This window comes from Strix uralensis, chromosome 5 (genome assembly GCF_047716275.1).
Source record: "Strix uralensis isolate ZFMK-TIS-50842 chromosome 5, bStrUra1, whole genome shotgun sequence".
Lineage (NCBI taxonomy): Eukaryota > Metazoa > Chordata > Aves > Strigiformes > Strigidae > Strix > Strix uralensis.
In genome coordinates this window covers 70,685,162-70,699,436 of record NC_133976.1, presented here as the reverse complement: position 1 = coordinate 70,699,436, position 14,275 = coordinate 70,685,162, and the positions used below count along the sequence as shown (strand labels likewise).

At 47.1% G+C, this 14,275-nt stretch overlaps 1 pseudogene; it reads right to left on the bottom strand.

The window, feature by feature from the left end:
- Positions 1 to 119: 119 nt before the first annotated feature.
- Positions 120 to 13,997, bottom strand: LOC141944149 (poly(A) polymerase gamma-like; annotated as a pseudogene).
- Positions 13,998 to 14,275: the final 278 nt, after the last annotated feature.

The window sequence follows — 14,275 nt, the reverse complement described above, 5'->3', positions numbered from 1 at the left end:
CAACTGAGTTAGGTGGAAAGACTCTCCTCCTCCCAGCAGGTGTGGGGGTGGCCAAGGGGGGTCAGGGGGATTTGGGAAACACCCCCCCTCCCCAAATTGCCAAATCCCCAACCGCCCAGCTACTCACTGAGGGCGAGGCAGGAGCAGACCCACTGCAGCACCGCCATGGTCTCTGTGGGGACCTGGAGCGGGGTGAAGTGAAGGGGCATGGCAGGGGGGGACTGGGACTGGGGGGATCAGTGGGAGCGGGGAGGGGCACTGGGAGCTGGAGGAAGAGGAGCAGGGAACTGGGAGCTGCTGGTTTTAATGGAGCTGGTCCCACCCTGGGTCCACCCCAACACCTGCCCTCCCCTGGGTGGGGGTCAAAGGGTTGGATAATGGTGGGTCTTCTGCAAGTGGGTGTGTAAAGGTTGGGGCTTGTGTAAAGGCTTGTGCAAGCTTTGGGGCTGGGGGAAAGGCTTGTGCAACGTTTGGGACTTGTACAAACATGTGAGCAGAGGCACGTGCAAAGTTTGGAGCTTGTACAAATGCTTGTGCAAAGTTTGGAGCCTGTGCAAAGGCCTGTGCAATGCTCAGGCTTGTACAAAAGCACGTGCCACGTTTGGGGCTCGTGCAAATGCAGGTGCAACACCTGGGACTTGTGCAAACCCCCATTTGCACAATTGCAGAGCCCTGGTGCATGTGCAAGAGCCCCAGGACGTGGAGGGACAGGGCTGCACTGAGGGGCACTGGGATGAACTGAGAGGCACTGGGAGTTTATTGGGTTATTAACAGCGTGTGGGTGCAGGTATTAACAGGGGGTCCCCGAGGGGGAACAGTTGGGGAAGGGGGTCCCAGGACCCTTAGGGGACATTGAAGGGCACCCAGGTCACACACCTGTCATCCCCTCCCGGAGAGGTCCTACCCAGCACACTGGGGGATACTGGGAGATACTGGGGGGGGGAAATGGGGAAACTGGGGGACATCCAGGGACACTCTGGGGACCCCCAGACCACCGTCTATGTCACCATACAGGGATCGCGGGACACTGGGAGGGGCCACAGGGACAGTGGGGGACCCCCAGGCCACCCTCTATGTCCCCATAGAAGGGTCCCAGGACACTGGGGGACACTGGCGGGGAACACAGGCGGACACTGGGTGATCCCCAGGGACACTGAGGGACCCCTCCACCCCCTGTCCCCATAGAGGGGTCCTAGGACACTTGGGGACACTAGATGACCCTGGGGGGGGACACACATGGGCACACTGGGTGACCCCCAGGGACACTTTGGGGATCCCCAGGCCACACTTTGTGTCCCCATAGAGGGGTCCTGGGACACTGGGAGACCCCCAGGCCACCCCCTGTCTCCATAGAAGGGGTCCCGTGACACTGCTGAGGGGACATGGGAACAGTGAGGGACCCCCAGGCACCCCCCATCCCCATAGAGGGATCCGAGGAACACATGGGGACCTCTAAGTCACATGGGGACACTGGTAGACCCCCAGGCCAACTCCTGTCCCCACAGAGGGGTCCCAGGACACTGGGAGACACTGGGGGACACACTGGGGGACCCCCAAGCAACCCCACATCCCCATAGAGAGGTCCTGGGACACTTGGGAACACTGTGCAGGGGGGGGACATAGGGACAGCGGAGAACCCCCAGGCCAACCCCTGTCCCCAGAGAAAGGTCCCGGAACACTGGGGGGTGACATGGGGACAGTGGGGGACCCCCAGGCCACCCCCTGTCCCCAGCATCAGGTCCCAGGTCACCGGGCAGACTGGGGGCACTGTGCCACCACCTGGGGTCCTGATGGCAAAAAGCACTATGCTGACAGGATCGTTTCACTTGTGAGTTGTGCTTAGGTATCAACTCAGATAACGTGGTTTCATATAGCAAGAATTATACTTTTTAACCAGTTAACAAGCACAGGAAGGACTTTACCATGTTTGAACGCCTCTCCCATTACCGCTGGCATTGATGCAGATCCCTTGAGTGTAGAGCTCTGCTGTGGAGAGCCTGGGACGAGGATCCCCATTACACGGTACCGGTCTGAGGGGTTCACCTGGGATGTTAAAACAACTGTGCTTAGCATCAACTTAGGTTAGAAAAACGTTTAAAGGCTTCTGAATTCAATGTTTACACACCCTAGGGTCCTATAGTGGTAAATTAAGTTTGCTGTCTTTGGGTTGTGTCAGCAATACAGGATTTGGCCGTTCCCTAGATAAGAAAAGCCAGTAACCATCCATCTTAAACTCTGCCATGTAATTCAGGGTAGGATTCAATGTTGCCAACATAAATCTTACATGAAGAACTACCTCTAGAAGTGTTACTTCTTTCTGCAAATTAAAATAAACAATAGCTCTTATCATTTTGAAAAAAAAAGAAGAAGAACTTGTTGAGAGGCCCCTAACTCGACAGGGACTGTGGCACTTAGGGCTTCAGAAAGGCATTCCCTGGGACTTGATGGATGGACTCCCGACCCAAAAATTAGAACGACTTGTGCAGAACTGGCGGATGTTGCCGCACAAGGTCTCCAGGTCCTTGAGGAGGATGGCGAGGTCCGTCGCCTCCTGCCCGGCCTGGAGGACAACTCGCAGGTGGCACACCTCCACCCCCATGCAGTATACTTGGAAAGCCAAAGATGCTCATGGAAAAGAGCACAAAATTAATACAAGGGGGATTATTCCATCTTTCCAATTATAACCCAGTTTCAGTTCTCAAAATGAACCGAGAATGCTTTTCTTTCTTCTTGCAGGTAAAACCCCATGGAGAACAATATCCTGAGCCACGACGGGGGATCCTTATGTAAATTTAAATTCTTGTATAGTATTGATGTTCATTGTCTTATTAATATTTTTAGGATGTATTGTCTATCATCGCAGAAACTGCTCTGGGTGACCGTTCTCCTCTCCCTCAGCTCCTGGGGAGGCTTTGGCTCTCCTAAGTGCTAACCGAGAATGGTGGGTCAGCCATTTGAGTACAGTCCATAATGGGACGAGATTCTGGACTGAGGATGCTGATCCCTGGCAACTCCATTTTCCTGGAAAAGGTATTTATTGCCTTAACTGGACAAAAGAGAGATGAGTACGAGTCAGGGAGAGTGTTTGGGAATGGGCTTTATCCCCAGGCTTTGATTGTTATGACCCCTGTTGCAGACCCTGTGACTGTTCTAAATACCAAGGGAAGTGAAACCGAACACATGTAAAACTCACAATAGTTGGGTAAAATGTTCATACCAAGAACCTACAGTGGAAGGTTGTAAAGCGGTAATGCGAGATCGGTTCTTTGATGTGCTGTTTGGAAATTGTCTGCATGCCAATAGTACAGATAAAACCCATATAGTGCAGGTGTTTCAGTGGGCCTGCCACCTGGAACCCCAATGAAGTGATTAGCGGTGCTCGAGAACCTATTTATAATTTGAATCGCGTTATTCAATTACAAGCTGTCTTAGAAATTATCACCAATGAGACCGCTCGTGCCTGGATCTATTAGCAGACCAGGCCACGCAAATGCAAACTGCAATATTCCAACATCGTATGGTTCTCGATTACCTGTTAGCTGAAGAAGGGGGTGTTTGTGGTAAATTAAATGATTCAAACTGTTGTTTAAAAATTGATGACAATGGTCAGGTGGTCAAACAAATAACTTCTGGGATTAGGAAACAAGCCCATGTCCCTGTTCAGACCTGGAAAGGTTGGGAATTCGATCCCTTCTCATGGCTTCCAGGTGCTCTGTGGGTTAAACATATTTTATGTTATGTGGCTTGGCTATGGTAGTGTTTTTACCTTGTTTGATTCCATGCTTCATACAACTGATTCAAAGCGTTGTATCGAACATGCAATTTGTCTCTACCGCTTCGCCCGATGGCATTAAATAGATTCGTGCCATATGTAAAAAGGCACCATCTATCATACAGGTTGTATAAATGCATGTGTTCTTTACAATGGCCACCACTCCAGTCACAGGGTGGTATAACAACCCACTACCTTATTGGGGATAAGCATAGCAGTGTACTACCCATGAAGATGAAATGAAAGTACCCAGGTCTAAATTACACGTGCACTCTGGGCTGGGAGTGTGGAAATAGATTTTCCTGCTCCGTAGGCAGGCCCAAGCTCCAGCAAGCCAGACCACCATCTTCAGCTCCACAACTGACAACAGCCTTTTGATACTTAATTCTGTGACGGTTACTCTGGTAGCTCTTGTTATGCTTTCGCTTGTGATATGTATGTGTTGGTCTTGTAAGTGTCCATGTAATTCGTTTCATAGTCGTACTTGTTTTTGTGGACAACCACCTTCTCCCCGCAATCCCCAAGGGCTGGGAGCATGTCTTTAGGCCCAGCCTGGGACACATTTTAGTTAAACACGTTAGGTTAAAATACTGTTAATTGATACTGTTATTGTTACCTTTGTTATATGTTAGGTTAGACTATTGTTAATTGATACTGTTACTTTTATTATATGTTTGTTTAGAGTATTGTTAATCATTGTTAGTATTAATGTTGTTTTATTTGTTGCATGGTTTGGTCTTATTACTGTTTTTGCCATGTACTATTCTCTGCTTTATTCAATTAATTCAACATGTTGTAACAAATATGCAATTTATGGCCACCTCATCACTTGACAATGTTAAAATATATCCATGTGGTGTACCAGCCAAAACCTTCAATTGTGGGAATTGTATGGACAGATTTTTTCCGTTTTCTTTTGCTATATGATTTTGTCATGTTAATGTTTCTTCTCCTTGCTATATATTGTTTCATATTTTATATAATTGATTACAACTTCATTGGATGAATTCATATTCTATACAATTGATTATTATGTCATTGGATGAATTATAAAATGCTCTTTTCTGGCCTTTTCTAAACAGCTCTCCTTTCCTAAAGCCACCATGGGTCCTAAAGCAATCTTTGAGCCACGGGGTGGTGTGAGAGACTGAAATGTCCTATGACTGCCTCAAAGCTTGCTTGTGTCTGTGCAAACCTCCAAGAGAAGCTGCTGTGGCCTGTGAATTGGTCTGGGGGATGTCGCCCAGAGAAGCGGGAGTGTATTGAAGGATGCACCCCCCCACTTCTTTGCGGTTGCATTGTCTGGACTCTTTAGACAAGCCTCAAAGGGGCAGACGTGTGCTGAGTTGCCCCATCCTGTAGCCGTTTGTGGCCCTATTGTGTAGGCCAGACCCCATACATGCATGGCTAATGAACTGACAAGAGGCAAAGGTTCCTGCCCTGAAGCCAGATGCAACAAAACCTGTTGGACCAGAGAAAAAAAAACTAAAGGTGAGCAGATATGTTAATCAGCAGATACGATGAACTTAAAAAGGCAGCAGAAAATTTTCTCAGTGTGCATCTACCATTGAAGCTTGATTCGTGTGCACCCACCACCGAAGAACTGAAGACTGAGGATCAACGGGACGTTGCTGGATCCATGGTGGTGACTATTCTTGCAGCCCTATCCCGCATCCTTGCTTTATTTCTGCCTTTTCCTTCCATTCTGTCCTATCGCTACCCCTCTTCACTTCTTTAATAATAAAAAACCTGTTTTGGGTATACGGCATTTGACCTCGTTTGTGTCTTAATCTCGCTCTTGGGATCGTATCGAAACCTCCCCCGACATTGGATCGGGACACTTGTTCACAAGAGCAGAAGCCAAAGCTTTTGAATAGAGTGGACATGTTCTTGCTACCAGCATTGTCCAGGAAACCCCACCAAGAAATCCCAGCAGGTTGCAGTAAATGCCATGTCCTAGAGCAGATACACTGGAGTTAGCCTGCAGTCTTTCCATACCCAAGGATATTCCTTCAAATTTGCAGCACCAACTTCACAATCTATAGAATACTCAGTACACTTCAGCCTCAAAGTCAGTTGTTATTGCAGTCCAATGAGGCCAAAACTGTTGGTCCTTAACAGTGATGAGAGAAAGAACCATTACCACACCACTTCCCAAAATACTGCTACTCTGAAATTTGCCTACACTGCTACAGCTACTGCTTCACTCCAACCTCCCTGAAGAAAAAAATTCTGCCATTCTTCTAGCACTTGCTCTAGCCACATGCACAAACAATACTTTCTTATTCCTTACAGATCAAGCTTTTATACTTAACTTGGCTTTTTTATCATCTGTAGTCAGGTTCCTGAAAAGCAGTAAAGCACCTTGTCTTGTAGGCACTCCCCTCTTCTCCCCACTCTACCCTATAGACAGACCTTGAATCTAAACTAAAAAAACAGGTTTTTGTTTGAAAACTGTAATTTAAACGGCTATCCAAAGCTGAAGTACTTCTAATGGTCTTATTATTTCAGCATGAGGTGCCTCTGAAAAGCTTAAAGATTATGAACAATCATCTTACGTTTTGCCCACAGTTTAACTGCACGGAGCGTGAGCTGGAAGTTCTCTTCATTTGTCACCAGATGTAGCATTTCATCGATAACTCTAAGAAAAAAGTTGAAGTACAGAAGTTCCTAGTAACAGGTACAGGTCCATTTTATGCTATGCTGGATCAATAGCTTACAATTTGTCGTTCAAATCTATGAAAACAAGTGTGGATTACTCGCTTTGTAGTACGTTAAAAATTATAGATTACACACAACATTCAGTATCCCTTCAGGTAACTGGTGCCCTCAACAGCTTTGTCACAGTTTGTAGACTATCGCCAACCATTTTTAATAAGGCCTTTCTAGAGGATTCTGAAAGCCAGGTTTCTTTCGACAGCCAGGAACAATTCAACCAGTCACTGTTAAACAGCGAGCAAGTTAGGCTTCGGGTATTTTAAATATCTTTATTTTTTTTTTATGAACTACCACACATTCTTCTCCACCAAGTGCTCTGCCTATTCATCTGAAGCAGTCTCTGTGGCAAACTGGAACAGTGCACACACCCTGATCCAAGAAACATGAAATACAGGTCTATCTAAACACACAACTCCTTGAAACATCTAAATTTAAGCCCACTCGCCACCTCCTCAGATCTCAAGTACACAGGAGATCAGTTTATGCACCTTGTACAGAAACTGGAGCTGTCTAATGTGCATTCTATACCAATTTCAGTAACACTTTCTTTTTAAAGATGTGTAAATATGCTCACCATTTAAGCTCCATATACATCTTGTATCCAGGCTTCTCAGATGCCAGTCATCTCTGAGACCAAGATTATCAGAAACAGCTTGCACAGACAGTCTTGTAAACACCAGATCCATCTTAAAGAGGAAAAAAAGCGTCAGCTGCACTGTTTGGAAACAGCACACTAGTCGGGGACAGTTAGTCAAGTCTAAAAAAAGAGTGGTTAACATCTGTATTTAGAACTATGTGACTACAGATACATCTCCCAAGAGATTTATTTGCCAAAAAACTCAAGAAAATTGCTAGAAGTTCCATATTTTATTTACAAAACCTTCATTATATCCCCCCCTCTTTTTAAGCTACAGAAAGGAAGGGGTTTTTAGGTTGAAAAAGATTCCTCTAAACTTAGAATTTCCATTAAAAGGGAACTTAAAATTAATCATAGAATTAAGACGTAAGTTCAACCACCTCAGCTGTACTTCAGCAAAGGAGAGAGCATTTTCTCTATGCAGTAAGCCCTCTTGACCCTGAAGCATCTGGTTCATAGCACAGTCTGAGGCAAGAAAGTTATTCTGTGAATGTCTGCACCAGACAAAGCCCACAAGAAGGTCACGAAATAAGTGTCTTCATGCGAGTGACACCAAGCAATAACTTGCTTAGGTACTACAGCACGCAGGTCTCCATTCACTGTATAAGAGGCAGTCAAGATACAAGGATTCCTGCAGCTGACAAACCCAGGCAGGAGTCACATGAGTACTTCTACTTGTCATTTTCCAGATTGCTTGTCTCATGACCACTTCATTTTTGATTTGCAACAAAGCATTTAGTCTGCTGATGTGATTCACACAGTGAACTACACCATACCCATCCCTCTGTAGAAAGCCAGCTTGTCAGAGCTGGGAGGAGTTAGCAAGGACACTGCCTCTACTCCCACTCTGCACAGTCCTTGTGAGGTAAGTGCTGTTCAAGCACACTACCCTGCTCTACAGCACAGGTTTAGAAAGAGGCGGCCCTGACGTTCCCAGGCCTGCCAGGCTTCCTGGGGGCTTATTTTCCTATCAGCTCCCATTTTACTGCAGCGTCTTCTCCTGGGATAGGCTGTGGTCAGGCTGTTTAATTACAGTTTCCCAAGTACACTCTAAGGTACCAATAACCTTGTAAAATAGCATGGTCACAGGTCCCTGGAGAAGTTATCCTATTCCAAAGGAAGAAAAAAATATTTCTCACTTAAAGAAAAAAAGCAAAACGCTTACCTCAACGCCATCAAACTCAAACTTGACAACTGGTACATAACCATCTTCAACTGCCTGTAAAGGAGCGGATGACTCTGTAAGAAAATATTTTTTGTTACTTTCATGTTCTTCCTAAACTGTGATAAACTACAGAATTTACACTGCTGAACTACTTAGTATACAGACTGAGTTGCTTCCGAACCAAAAAAATTGTTAGTAAGCTGCAAGCAGTATGGCACTAATACGGTACTAATACTGGCTTTAAAAAGTTACTTAGCCAAGAGATTGAGAGGCTGATCCTGTGTTGTAATGAACCAACAGTGCACAATGAGCCATCACTGTCAGTGCTTGTAAGGTACTTACCTTGGCAGTGAGGAAGAAAAGGAAGAGATTTCTGTAGCTCTCCTTCTACTGGTTAACATCCAGAGAAATCTAAAAAGTTCTGTCCACATCGGACAGTGCGCACTAGCCTTCCTTTTTTGATTTTCTACAATGCCTGAGGGGCTGTCGGATACCTTATGGGACAGTTTTCAGTGTTGTAGACCTCCTGTCAGAACTGTGCACAGCCCACTGAGAGTCTGTTCTCAGGTGACAGTCATTCCAGCAAAGGCTCATTCGCTGTGCACATGAAGTCTTTCAAAATGTCTGCACGAGGAAGACCAGGCTAAGAGAAACACTTCTCAGGAGCTCAGTTTCACACACAAGGTGTGCAATACATCACCCGAGGGTGATTTTACAAAGCAGTTTTATACGTTCACAGCGCAGCCCCTATTAACTCTATGTAAAGCTGACAGCGTGCGTCCCTTCCGCAACGTCTCAGGCTGAGTGGGCAGAGAGGAACATGACCAGGGGAGAATGAACTAGAGGTTCTAAAGTACATCCAGAGGGACAGCACGGCAAAGGCGCTGACAGAGCCTTTCCACATCACCTTCAACTGCCTTAGTTTCCAGGCTGCCCCTTCCTTTCCTGCATGCCATTACCTTATTTCCAAGCCCCTCACTAGACCTAAGATTAAAGCAAGGCTCCTAGGGACAACCTTGCTTTCTGATACAGCTGACTCATTCTCAAACCACGGGCAGGGGAGAAGTGTACCACAAAGATTCTGATGTGATGTACAGTCACTGGGAAAGGAACCAAAAGCTTGACTTCTCATGCTGCAGGAAACAGTATTTTAGAAGGTGCTCAGAAACAATTGCTTTTTAAATTTTGGCTTGTAAGACATCCACTACCAATATGAGTCTTACCATGAATATTCTTTTTGTAGAAGTTGCACAATTATCAAGGAGAGAGCTCAATCGCTCTTAGGGTTTTTTATTGTCTCCTGACGTTTTGGTTTTTCAAAGAATGACTGAAAAGATCTTTCTACATGTCTAGGAGCAACAGAAACAGCATCTCTGTCAGCACCTGCAAAGAGACTCCATTTCTTCTGTTATTGTTGGAAGTCACTTTCAAACATCAGAACTATCACCAGACAATGAAAGTTCCACCTTTAGTGTGTACTCCCAGCCAGTAAGATCCAAATGTAAATATTTTGCCACCAACATTTGCTACTGCTGAAGGGGGAAGATTCTGTGGGTAGAAGAGTTTACTTTAGAAGATACACATTGATCTGTGTGCAAGTTCAGGCAGCAGAGTTTTTTAGAAAGACTACAACACCCTCCATAAACAATGTCTTCTCACTCCCTACTGAGTCGTTAGTCTAATAGACTGCTACAGTTTTTCTGAAGTGAGTGCTTGCAACTCAAAAAAAAAAAAAAGTAACTTAGCAGTCCTTTCATTAATTTACAGAAATTAAGACCCATTATTAGTCTTCCCCACAGCAGACACATGTAAATTAACACAATCTAAGAGCTATACAAAGGGCAAGTCTAGTGTAACCATTTCAAACTAGATTGGGTGCTGTAGGCTGTTTGGGGCACCATTAGTGCCATTGACCATCTAACTCACCTTTGTTAACTGCTGCAAGTCAACTGATAGAGCCACTTCACCCATTTATTCAGTGCCCCAAAGACTTCAAGATCTTGGTCTGAAGTATCTTTTATACCTTATTTCAATGGCAGTTACTACAGCTCTACTCAAGAAGAAAAGTTAAAGGTTGAACTTCAACATAAATCCTAGTAGTATGGCCTCTGAAAGAAATAAAAAGGCTTCAGCTGTTTTGATTAGAACATAGAAAAAAGCGTTCCCTTGCTCTCACCAAGTTCTGAAATCCATTCGTTGACTAAGTGATTCAGATTACCAAGAACAACCAGCCTGTAAAGAAAACTCATAAGTTTGCCCTAAAAACCCAAGAGGTTAACAAATTTGACAGTCTTCTTATACCTGTGATTCAGTTCTTCCCCATCTTTCAATATCCCAGATTTGATATTTCAATATGCCAGATATCCCCCTTCAGTTTACAGGTTTCCAAATCAATGTCTGTTCTTTTACCCAGCATTAATATAAATGAGAAAAAAATTGTCCTGCTTATGATTTTTAGATAACTTGATCTAAGTTATAAGTCACAACTACTTTTTCAAAAATATCTGTGGATGTAAGAAAAGATCTAAGTTGCTGCCATCTTAATACAACTTATTTGCATTGCTCTGGACAGTTAGAACTGGTCACCAGGAAATGAAAAGGTTTGAAATCCACCAAGGGTGACACTACATACAGCAGAAGTTTTGGACACATTTCAGTTTCGTATCAGTTTTCATTTAAGGATATTCCCATCAGCTTCCTGCTAACATTGAATAAGACCATTTAACACTGGCTTCTTCTAGTTAAATGTATTTGCTGTGCTTCCGATTCTGGAAGGGCATTGTAGCTGATTGTAGAGGAAGGACATATAACCAAGCGGTCTGTTAAAGAGTTGATGCAGTAAATTCAGCATCGCCTTGTTTTTGTTTATGGAAGAGTATGAATGAAAATATCAACCAATCTGCAGCTAATTTTGCTAGGAGAGCCTCACGCACTTAACACAGTGTTCAATTTTTAGAGTTCAGAGGCTTAGCTCTACATACATCTGTTCGGTCTAAACCCAAGAGACGTCTCTCAGCATATAAAGCGGCACAAGTTAAGCTCCATATGCAGAGGGTGCTCAAACCTGGCTTAGCTAGCTCACTGCCCAGTTAGGCTGGGCGGGACACCAGGCACCTGGGTTTGGAGCCCCTGGAACTCCAGTTACAGCAAGGCATAATTTGTGCCTCCAACCCTCCGTTTGCCCTCCATGTTTAGACTTATTTGCCATCAGAAGCAGCACAGGACTGACAGGACAGGACAACATTAAATTAAAGGCAGCATTCACATTTTCTTTACACCACAGAACCCTTGCTTTAGAAAGGCAAAAATGGAGAAGAAACCCTACTTTACATTACCAGCTGAAACCAGGAGAGAAAAGAGCGGGACAGGAGGGAAGCACTGTACTTAACGGATCAAGGGTCTCTACAGAAACACCAGTAGCAAAAGGGGGAGAGACACATTAAAAGGTCTGTACAACTCATCACGCTGGTCAGAGTCCACATGCAGACCCTAAGGCTAAAGGGATTAACGATGCCATTATTCAAACTGGCTCTTTTTCTACTTCACAGACAGACAGCCTCAAATATTACATGGGTTAGTCACAGTATCATAGAATGGTTTGGGCTGGAATGGACCTTAAAGACCATCCAGTCCCATCTCCCTGCCATGGGCAGGGACACCTTCCACTAGCCCAGGTTGCCCAAAGCCCTGTCCAGCCTGGCCTTGAAGGGTCCACAGCTTCTCTGGGCAACTTGTGCCAGGGCCTCACCACCCTCACAGGGAAGCATTTCTTCCTTACATCAAACCCAAATCTGCCCTCTTTTCAGTTTAAACCATTACCCCTCATCCTATCACTACACCCCCTTATAAAGAGTCACTCACAGGAGCCCCTCCCCTGCTACTCACAGACCCAATACAGCTGTGAAGGGTTTTAAAATCCATACAAGCTGTTGATTCTTGGTTTGTTGATCAAAGATCTGCTGGCATAAGAAACATTCCAAAGCAATCTCCTGCTTCAGCTTAGATGAAGAATTATGCTTCAACCATACAAATGAACTAAGGGGAAGTGCAATATAACCCATTTTCTGTGCAAACCTTAGCAAAGCCCAACTCTGACCCCATCTGCACATTTTTACAGTGGAACCATCCTGACTCTTCCACCCAAAGCAAATGACTACAGAAATTAATGCAGCAGGATGCAGAAACGCTGGGATTGACCCAGGCATCATGAAAACAAGGAGCTTGGAACAGAATTCACCGAGGAGACAGGAACTGCTAGACGGCAGCTAGACTGCTACTGAAAAAGCATTATTCAAGACAAAATGTGCAGAAGCCCAAAGGTCAAGGTCAACAACGAGTACGAACTAGCACTGCACACTCAGTAACCAGCTCTTCCCTGAACGACTCCAGGGCAGTGACAAACAAGCACAGAATCAAATGCAGCCTGACCTACAAACTAAAGATTGCTCATCAGTGTCGCCCCACGGGCAGAGCAGTTACTCGGAAAGAATACTTGTGTGTTACCCCTTGATTTACTGCCGCAGGTTCAAGATACACCGGCTGGAAGGGGAAAGGGAAAGGAGATGAACTTCACTTTGCTTAGACAGCCCCAGCAAAACCGGCCCAGCAGTTCAGCTACTTTTAGAAGTCTTTTCAGCATCCATTTCCAATTGTCAACCCTCACTTCTCAGGAAAAAAACTGGGGTATTGAGTGAGCTTGCAAAATTATCCCCCGCACAGTAACCTGATCAGGAACACTCAGAGAAAGCCACATTAAGGTGGATACGTACCCTCATGCCAGCATAAAGCCTCAGCCGGCGGCAGCCCGCAGCCAGCCAGGCCGCTGTGAGGGTGCCGGGACACCCCAGCGCGGAGCCGAGCCCAGCCCAGAGCCGCCCCCAGAACCGCCCCAAAACCAGGGGCTGCGACCCCCGGGGCTGAGCCCCAGAGCCTCCAGCCGCGCCCGCTCCCTGCCTGCCCCTGGCAGAGGCCGGGCAGTTCTTCTGGAGAGGAGCTTTCCCCGGCGGGAGGCAGGTTCCCCCCAGGGCCCCGCCAGGCCCCTCACGGGGCTGCGCGGGAAAAACCCCTCGGGCAGACGCGCCGCCGCCGCCCCCCCGCCCCTCTCCTTCAGGGCGCGGACCCGCCGCTGCCGGCGGCGGCTGTTGGCGGCGGATCCACCCCCCCCTCAGCGGGACTGACGGGCCGCGCTCGCCGGACCGGCGGGGCCGGGGCCGGTCACGGGAACGGGCTGAGGCGCGCCCGTGCCGGGCGGGTGTTCCCGTGGCCCGAGCCGGAGGGTGCCCGCGCTGCTCCCCGCCTCGCAGGAGGGAGGGCGCGGGCAGGTGAGGCGGGGGGAGCCCGGCGCTGAGGGAGCCCTTACAGCGGGGCCGGGCCGGGCCGAGCTGCTCGCGGGCGGGGCCCGCCAAAGGCGGCCCCCCCAGCAGCCCTGTCCCTGCTCCAGCCGGTGGACGTTCCCGGGGACAGGCCGCCCTCCGCTCCGAGAGGGGAGAGAGGAGAAGAGCCCATCACCCTCCTGTCCGCTCGTTCTCACCTCGGTGGTGCCGAGGAGCCGGACAAGTGTCGCTTGACTGATGGCTGGACGAGATGATCTTCAAGGTCTGTTCCAACCCGGATGGTTCTGTGACTTCGGCTGGTACCGGGAGCCCTTCGCGCACGCGGTTAACGGCGGCAGATGGTTTCGAGCACTCCCCACAGCTCGGTGCCATGTGGCGTTTTGGGCCGACAGAGTCCATCACCAGCCGGATCCTAAAGCTGCCGAAATACCCTGAGGCTGCTCTGCTCCGCGGCGTTTAGATGACAGTGCCCCGCTAACATCCCAGCCTGCAGAGAAGTTTAAGGTAAAACCATAATGCTTTTGTAAAGTCGAATACATCTTTGGAAAAAAGCTTGCTTCCCAACTGCCTTGATGTCTTGTCGTATCAGAGCCTTTCTCTGAGATTAGCACGTACATCACTTCTGTACTTTTCTGGGTCGTCTGTCTGTA